At 44.4% G+C, this 9,123-nt stretch overlaps 1 protein-coding gene across 1 annotated transcript in view; it reads left to right on the top strand.

The window, feature by feature from the left end:
* The window catches only part of ABCB7 (ATP binding cassette subfamily B member 7), an 85,965-nt gene that overhangs the window by 38,412 nt on the left and 38,430 nt on the right, over window positions 1-9,123 (top strand). The gene's annotated exons all lie outside the window — the stretch shown is intronic.

The raw sequence follows: 9,123 nt of genomic DNA, 5'->3' as shown, positions 1-9,123 counted from the left end.
TCCCCCCCCCCCCCCCAGGCTGCCAACCCAGAAAGGTTGGGGAACGCTGCATTAAGGGCCTCCAGCTCTGTTTTATTTTCCCTTGTGCTTCAATACTGCTTTAAGTGCCTATAAGATGTTTCCGTGCGGGTGTAACATTCAGTGAAAACATTAAAAGCTTCTTCTCAAGTACTACTCAGAAATTCCTGTCCATGGTTAAGCCAGGCTGCATATCCCATCCCTCTCGTTGCACTCAGCCAGGAAACTAACTACTCTTCATCTTCATTTATGCAGTTGTGCAGACACTCGTTTAGATAAGCTTGCAGTTAATATGCATAGCTCATATCACTTGTAGGCATGGTGGCAATTCTGAACAGACAGCTTGCTACCTGTTGGTGGCCCTTCTTCTCTTCCAGTTTGAAGCAGCGCTCAGAGATGGTACATCATCTTCTGTTAGGCTCAAGTCAAGAACCCTTTGCTGTGAAATTAATTATGCCGGCTGTCATTAATAGAGACTGAACTGAAATGACAATAACTCAAATTGTTCTCTTGGTGGTGTTTTCTAAGGTTTTTCTGTTGAGAGTTTCCCAGACTGTGTGATCATATATTTCACCACAGTTTATGAGATTGGACAGTATTGAAATAGAATATACCCCCTGGTAGCTTACTTGCAAGCATTTGGAGAGAGATGCTTGTAATATATGCTTGTGGTGTCACTGGCTATTCCGAAAGAGGAAGGAAAGTATGACAAGAAGAACATTTTTTTTTCTTTGCTCAGTACAGCCATTTATTTGTGGGCTTTTTATTTTGTATTCTCTCTAACAAGGATAAGTGCTAATTTAATTCTAGTAGCTCAGACTAGTGCCTTAGCAGAGCAAGCAACGTCAGTCCATGGCGCTGGAATGAATTTGCCAGTGGGCTTAAATTCCAAAATAAAAATAATTATTTTATTACGAGGCCAGCCTCACATTAATAGAATATACCGCCTTTGGTGCTGCACCAGGTTGAATCGAGTGTTCTCTTATCTGTATTCACCAGACTTCCCTTACTAGAAAGTGGAGGAGGAGGCTGCAGGGAGAATACATGAGGATGGTAAAGGAGGACACTTTTAAGCTTTTCCTTAACACTTTCAAGGAGGGAAACAGGATAAAGGTTGGCATGATGTCTTTGCCTAGGCAACCATCTGATCTAGTCCTTCACGCAGGGCTGGAGTTCAGGATCCAAATAAGTATTTTGGCCCACGGAAATTGTTAAGGGAATTGGTCTTATGTGTGTGTGTGGGTGCACACCTCTGCTGTCTACATAGTTAAATATGTACATAGCTCTTTCTGCACCAATCTGTGTTCCCTATAAAAGCAGCCCTTTTGCCCAATTTTGGAAAAATGAAAATGTACCATCTGACCAGATTATACTTACAAAAATCTTACAATGGACAGCAATGGACAGACTAACCCTAGAGATTAAAGAGAAAGAAGATTCAGTTTATTTTAAAACATGGGAAATTTTTTTTTATCAATGGTTAGCAATACGATCTAGCGAGAAAGGATTGTGAAGTTTATTAAGATGAATGATATCTATGGACTAACTAATATTTTTATGATTACTGTTAGTCTTATTGACTATAGCTATTTATCATTATATTAATTACTGCTATTTAATACTTATATCCGGACGACAGTCTGCTTGCTAAAGTGTGGAATTATTGTTGGGGGTAACCCCATTTTTGTACCTACCCCTACCCCAATCCCACTCCCGAACCCTACCTAATACCCATATCGACCCCACCCTTCCCCTATCCTTGTAAAACCTAATAAAAATTTTTTTTTAAAAAAAAGCAGCCCTATTTGACAAAGAACCTGCAGCACATGTCCCAAACATGTCCAGCGAGCATACATGACTAAGGCTAGCTTTATATCTGGATCTCCCCATTCATAATCTAGCTGCACTATACTTTCCATTAACCAAAAAAAAACAACCCTTGCTCTTGGCTTTATTTTTTCTTAAGATAAGAGTACAGGAGAGAAAACAGCAATGGCTCCAGCAGATTAGAGCATTCTCTTCAGCCCATAGCATTAAGCTGCAAAGGAAGGGAAGGGCTTCTCGGGAGGATGGTCAGAAGCCTTGGGAGAAAGAGCGAAGCGAGTGGCCTGAAGCAAGCAGCTCCCCAGCCTACATCTGCCCTTTTTCTCATGGTGCCTGGAAACGAGCCTCCTTGCTAGATCTCACAGAAGACAACGTATCATCCACAAAATGTCCTAAATGCTCTCATTTTATTTAAGCAAGATGTCGCTTTAGCCTCCCTCCCAGGTTGCAGAGGCCTTCTTAGCAAGTCATGGGCGTCAAGACAATCCTGTCAGTCTTTTCCTCCGGGGGAGGGGTCCCCAGAGAAGGGGAGGTTTTAGGGAGACGGGATGGTCAAAAAGGGCAAGGAGGCCACAGTGGTGTGGTCAGAGTTGTGCCCCTTTTTATGTGTGACCCCATCTTAACTTTTGTCGGTCCCCTCCTTGAAGAAACCCATGTAAGGGGGTCTGAGGTGAGTCAGTGGGGAGCAGCAACTTGTATTCTCGACTGTATAAAAACTGCTTGAAATACAAGGTAGCCGTTGTGTGAGCTTCTATCACAGCAGTGGACAGCTTTCATGTCCTGGCTGATCAGGTGCTGCTTGTATCATCTGGGCGCTGATCTGCATACCTGTAACCACATCAGCTCACCATCCCTCTGCACTGCCTTTATCAGCCTCTCTGTCTCGACAGCTACTGTTGTGGGAATCCCTTGTCAACTTCAGCTTTACCTCTGAATTACACAGGGGGGGCCTTGACAACATCACTTCAAAAATTTAAATGCTATATATTTCAGCACCTATGTGCTTACAGATCTTTTTTATTTTCAATTTCCTGAAAGAGCAGCTGCCCTGGCCAGGGGAGTGCAGCTGAGATCAGAAAATGCTGTCTTGTCTTAGAACTGGGAAGAGATGGAAAGCTGCTTCATTGGAAAAGGGGAGATTTCGGTATTCTCCACTAAACCTTTTAATAAAATAAAAGAGGGCCCTCAAAGGCTAGCTCCCATTTCAAACAAGAAAAGAAATAATCTCACTCGAGTAATGGAGCTTCAACAGTTGTGAGTTTCGTATAACCAAAGAACAATGTGTAAATACTGCAAATTGGAGCAATAGCTATTATGTTCATATGGTACATGGAATAACAAATTAACCTGCCTGGAATATTTTACAAACTCAGAACTTGTGTGGTTAGGCTACAATTTAATATGCCCTGCCCTGCCATGGATTTGGTGCTTAAGTGCTGTCTTTTAGTCCAGCCCTTTCCAGCATTTCCAATGCCTGCCCCCTCAGCTGTCTGTCGATGGCACATCCCACACAGGGTCTGGCCTTGCCCTGCCATAACGTTCCTCTGCTTGGTCTTCTTTCCATGTCTGCTGCTGTGTCTCGGCAACTCATCTTTGGGTGCTGTCTTGCTGATGTACTTCCGGGTGCTCTGAAAACTCCTTACATTGTGAGGAGCCTCTGGGACTTCACATCGGCAATTCCCACGTCCTTTTTTGGCCAGTTCACTGTAACAGAAGGGCATCTGATGGCTGGCAGGACGTATGTGTGGATCTTGTTCTTCCCATTGAGCTGGCTCTTCAGGACCTGTCTGATGCTTTGGTTGTACTTGGATGTTGTTGTCATCTTTGCCTCTTCATCATGGGACCCTTGGGATAGTGGAATACCAAACTAGTTGCAACTGGTCTGTATCTCTGCTATATCAGAGGTCTCCAACCTTTCTTGGTTGGCGGACCCGAGGGAAAGGGAGGGGGAAGCATTTTACACACATGCGTGCGCGCACACACAAACAGGGCCGCAAGCAAGTGCAACACGAACGGGGTGCTGCTAGCATCCACGTGACACTTGCTAGCACCGCCCTGTTTTTGCCGTGTGGGTGCTAGCGCCACTGCATTTTTGCTGTGTGGCACCCCGTTTGCATAGCAGCGACACTAGCGCAAGTGGGGGTGTGCACGCATGTGTGTGCGCGCACTGGCCAGCCTGTCCCATGGCCAGCAGGCCACGGCCTGGTAGTGGGCCGTGGCCCACAGGTTGGGGACCCCTGTGCTATATGATCTGCTGGTAGTTCCATCCCTTCAGTCTTATTACTCTACCTCTCTTGATTATTATCACCCTTCTCAGTCTGAATGATATGCCACTGTCCTCACCGTAGAACTCTTCTTACCCAGTCAGGTCAGATGGATTAGCAACTCAATGTTTTGTTCACTTTGCATACACCCTGATGTCATTCACATAGATGAAGTAGCTTATGGTAGTTTCATTCATGAACTTATATCCACATCCTGTCGTTTGATTATCTGGCTGAGGGGATCGAACAGAACAGCCATAGGGACAGTGTATCACGTTGTATATGCCCCATTTGATGGTCTCTTGTGTGAGCTGTCTTGAGTTGACTTCCAGTGTTGTCTTCCACAGTCCCATTGAGTTTTTGAGGAAGATTCTTAGTGCCCTGTTGACTTTTTCCAGCGTCAGGCATTCACAGATCCATGTGTGTGGCATTGAATTGTAGGCTTTCCTGAAAATCCAGGCTGTGCTCAGATTGATCTGTTTAGACTTTGAGTCTTGGGCAACTGCTCTGTCTATGAGGAACTGGTGTTTTGGGCCTCTGGTGTTCCCAGTGCCCTTCTGAGCAGTGCTCATCTACTGGCCATATGGTCCTATAGCTTGGTGGCTATGATCTCAGGTCCTGCATCCACTTTGCATCGCTGTTATATGTCTTCTTTTCCTCCAATATGTTCTTCCAATGGTGTTCGGTTTCTACTGTTGTAGCTTTACTGTTACTATGTTATTGCATTGCAGTTGGGAGTAGACCTTGGATGGTTCTTTGGAGAACAGGACATTGATCTTCTTGACTTCTGCTTCTCTAGTGTATATCCTTAGCCTGGAACTAGTGCCATGAGCCTTAGCAGTCTTCAGGGCTTCAGATGGAGTCAGGCCCTTGTATTTTTCCAGAGTCTTATCTCTAATCTTCACACTCTTTTGTAACTCTACCAGCTGATTAACCTCTCTCCAAGTCACTTTGATTTTAGCTTTTAATTTTATTTTCTGGGGAGTGGGTATGTAATATTGTCCTTGTTTGTGTAGCCAAACATCTCCAAGGTTATAATAGCTGCAGTGTATGCCAGTTCATTGGTTTGAGTTATGGTGGAAGTAGGGATTGTTGTGAGGGCGGTATTGACATCTTCTAGGGAACTATCTGATAATACTTCTCTGCTGAGCCAGTCTTGACTGTAGCTAGTTTATCCAGGATCTCATACCTCATATCAGTTGCTGTGCTCAGAAATGGAAGAGGCAGTGGTGATATTCCAGCTTCAGGTATCAGCTGCGCATTGTGCAACCAGTTGTTCTTCTGAGTCTTCTTCAGTCTGGGATGTAATGTGTAGTTGGTCTGTCTCAAGTTGTGAGAGTGCAACTTCCTCTTCACTGTGTTGAAGATTGGGTAACAAGGTGTTTCTAAGTGGATGCAGGTCTTCTATCCATCCATAGTTTCCTCATGCATTTGATTTATCCCCTCTTGTTAGGTCTACTGCTGTAGTAGCATTCCATCAATTTCAAGTTCTCTTGTCTCATCCCTGTATGGTTTGTTCCAGTAGCCTTTTTATCAGCAGATTGTCCTGGGTCCTCAGTATCTGATGTGGAGTTTGTTAATCCGGCCCACTTCTAAGCTGGCATGACTCTCCTAGTTGGTGTCACTCTCATATTTTTGAGGTAGGCAGGTGAAGCATTGGGGGGTCCTTGCCAAGGACCCCAGCTGGGATTTAAACCTCGATCTCCAGCATCAAAGTGCTTTAACCACTATGCTCCGTAGCCAGCTTGGTAGTGAGGAGATATATATAGATATCCATCCATATCCCCATAATAGCTGGATCAAATTCAGGAATTTGATAAGAGCTGCTGTCACCTCCTGTCACCGTTGCCATCATTTTGGCCTTTTGCTCATGGGCCTAGCATCCATTATTTATGAGCCAGGTATGTTTTTCTCTGTAGCGCCTCTGACTCTTAATTTTCTGTATCTGGGAGGGGAAGAGGCTAGAAGTGCGCCGAGGGGAACTTGAAAATGGATGACAACGCTCGCCTCACGAGGATGCCTTATCTACCTAATCAGCAAGGGATATGTCAAGGCAATATCTAAACTCATTTAGCTGGAGTCAGCCATACAGACCCTTAAGGGAGGTCTTTTAATGACAGATCGTCAGGTTGCTTCTCCCACAGCTGCTGGTAGGGCCGAGATGCCCCTCCAGGCATAACACCCCAGAAAACTCTGCTCATCTCCGTAGTTCTTACCCAGCAGCATGTTGTGCTGAGGCAGCTGGGCTCTTGCTCTGGGTGCCCATATTGTATCCCTGTCTGCCTTTCCTTCTGAGCACACCGGGCTGTCTCGTGGCATGACAGGATCTGGAATGCAAATTCTGCTCCTGTTCTCTTTGTGGGATTGTGAACTGCTGTCTCTCCCGTGAAAAATTATCTGCCAGAAAGAGAGGCTTTGAAATCCTTGGGTCTCCACACAGGCCAAATTGATAACCACACATAAAAACAGAAGAGGAGAGAAAGAAAGAAAGAAAGAAAGAAAGAAAGAAAGAAAGAAAGAAAGAAAGAAAGAAAGAAAGAAAGAAAGAAAGAAAGAAAGAAAGAAAGAAAGAAAGAAAGAAAACCTAAAGTATATGTGCAGCATGTCAGATTGAACAGGAAGGAGAAATCTTTAAAAATCCCACCATTTTATATATTTTATATATATTTATATGTGTGTGTGTGTGTGTGTGTGTGTGTGTGTGTGTGTGTGGAGAGAGAGAGGGAGAGAGAGAGAGATCAAAAGGTTATTGGGCATAAATAGAGCAAGTTCATAGCATTATAGCTAATATGGCTGCCACATTGATATTTATGTTTTCACAAATGTTTGGAGATACGAACTGTTCTTAAAGCAATGCATAATATTTAATAATTGATCCTCCTCAGTTTAAGAGCTTAACCATTATTGCATGCAAGTGCTCACTAAAAGAAGTGCTTCGCTTGTTCATCAGTGAATACTTAGGAGAGGTTAATGTAAGCTAAAAAAAAAAGTAGGACCAAAAGAATCACCTGTTTCTATTCCGGGAACTATTTTCCTACTTTGCAAAGCTCCAATGAAAACGAAACATTGTGTTCGCTGCCATCATATGACAGATTTAGCAAAATAACGCTTCCCCCTATTTTACCATAATCAAGGAGAGAGGCATCCTAGAAGAACTAAGGAGAAATTTCCTAACAGTGAGAGCAATCAACCAATGGAATAACTTGCCTTTAGAAGTTGTGGGTCCTCCATTACCGAAAGCTTTCAAAAAGAGGCTGGACAACCATTTATCTGAAATGGTATGGGGTTTGGACTAGAACAGGAGTAGGCAACCTTGGCTCTTTTATGACTCGGGGACTTCAACTTCCAGAAATCCTGAGCCAGATGTGCTGGCTCAGGAATTCTGGGAATTGAAGTCCACGAGTCATAAAAGAGCCAAGGTTGCCTACCCCTGGACTAGAAGACCTCCAAGTATATATAAAATAACAGAACGTGATCACCAGGGAAGTATAAAACGTTAAAAGTTTTAATAAAAAGGTAAAACCAAGCTTTCGTTGGCCTCTGCCAACATCATCAGGGTATAAACAGGTCAATGGGAGAAACAGTTTATAAACAAGCCAATGCACGGGGAAGAGGATGCAGGAGACATGATCAGCCGGGAAAGAGGAGGGGGGAGCGCGAAGGCCGGTAGGGAGGAGGAGGGCCCCGGACGGGTAGTTACTCGCTCACATGCGAAAGAGGGGAGGAACAAGTCACCGAGCCACCCCACGCTACCGGTGACAGCCTATGGGGCTAGAGGTTTCGCCTATGACTTTATCAAATCACCTGGGTCCAATGACACGATCACGATACCGGATGCAGACTGCAGACTCCATGACTCCTGGGAGGATCCATAGTAGAGTACAAAAGTAAAGAACACCAGGAGAAAAAAGAGACTCTAAAAAATATTTAATGGTTGAAACCAACAAGACAATGCATGGCTAAAACCTATAAAATTGTTCCTTAGAAATCTACAAAAATTAAAAACCTAGCTTTCGTTGGCAAACTGCCAACTTCCTCAGGGCTGTAGTTCATACAGGGCGGGAGAAGCTCCCTTATAGCTGGCCATTACTCTGCATCCGGCACCTGCATCTGGTTGGGGACCGTGAGGCGTCTTCGGGGAATGGACGGTTGTGCGGCCTCTCCGCCCCCCCCCCCCATGTGTGGGGATGCTGAGTGGAGCGGAGTGGAGAAGAGTGGACTATCTGCTTGTAAGCACGATGCACGCCCCATGGGGACTGGCACGAGTGTTTATGACTCCATGGGTCGTCCTGGAGCACAAAACGAACGACTGCACCCTCCCCCTACTTGTGCAACCTGGGATAAAGGGTGTTTCCATCCCATAAGCCAGTTATATCCTCCACCATTCTCCAATTCGGGAGTAGTTGCAGGGTCACTCCTGCGGGAAAAAGCTTCTCCGGTGGAGGAGTGTGCTCATGAAGGGAGGACTGACTCTGGGACTGAAAGTAGGAGCAGGAGCCGAACCATCTGTAGCAAGGAGAGTAAAATCCTCATTGACCGGCCACGCCCAATGACTGGGGCTTGGTGCCGGATGCAGAGTAATGGCCAGCTATAAGGGAGCTTCTCCCGCCCTGTATGAACTACAGCCCTGAGGAAGTTGGCAGTTTGCCAACGAAAGCTAGGTTTTTAATTTTTGTAGATTTCTAAGGAACAATTTTATAGGTTTTAGCCATGCATTGTCTTGTTGGTTTCAACCATTAAATATTTTTTAGAGTCTCTTTTTTTCTCCTGGTGTTCTTTACTTTTGTACTCTACTATATATATATATATATATATATATAAAAATAACATTAAAAATAGAAGATCGATTCCTGGGTATGAACATATTTTTAAAAGACAACAAAGTGATCACCAGGAAGTATAAAACAATACAGTTTTAATAAATAAAACCAAGCTTTCGATGGCCTAAAACTGCCATCATCGTCAGGGTATAATCAGGATGCTGGGAGAGCTTGCTTATAAATACAGTCATGTCTGC

This window comes from Protobothrops mucrosquamatus, unplaced genomic scaffold (genome assembly GCF_001527695.2).
Source record: "Protobothrops mucrosquamatus isolate PMUCROS unplaced genomic scaffold, P.Mucros_1.0 scaffold19, whole genome shotgun sequence".
NCBI lineage: Eukaryota > Metazoa > Chordata > Lepidosauria > Squamata > Viperidae > Protobothrops > Protobothrops mucrosquamatus.
The sequence above is the reverse complement of the archived record's forward strand: the minus strand, read 5'-3'. Positions and strand labels throughout refer to the sequence as shown.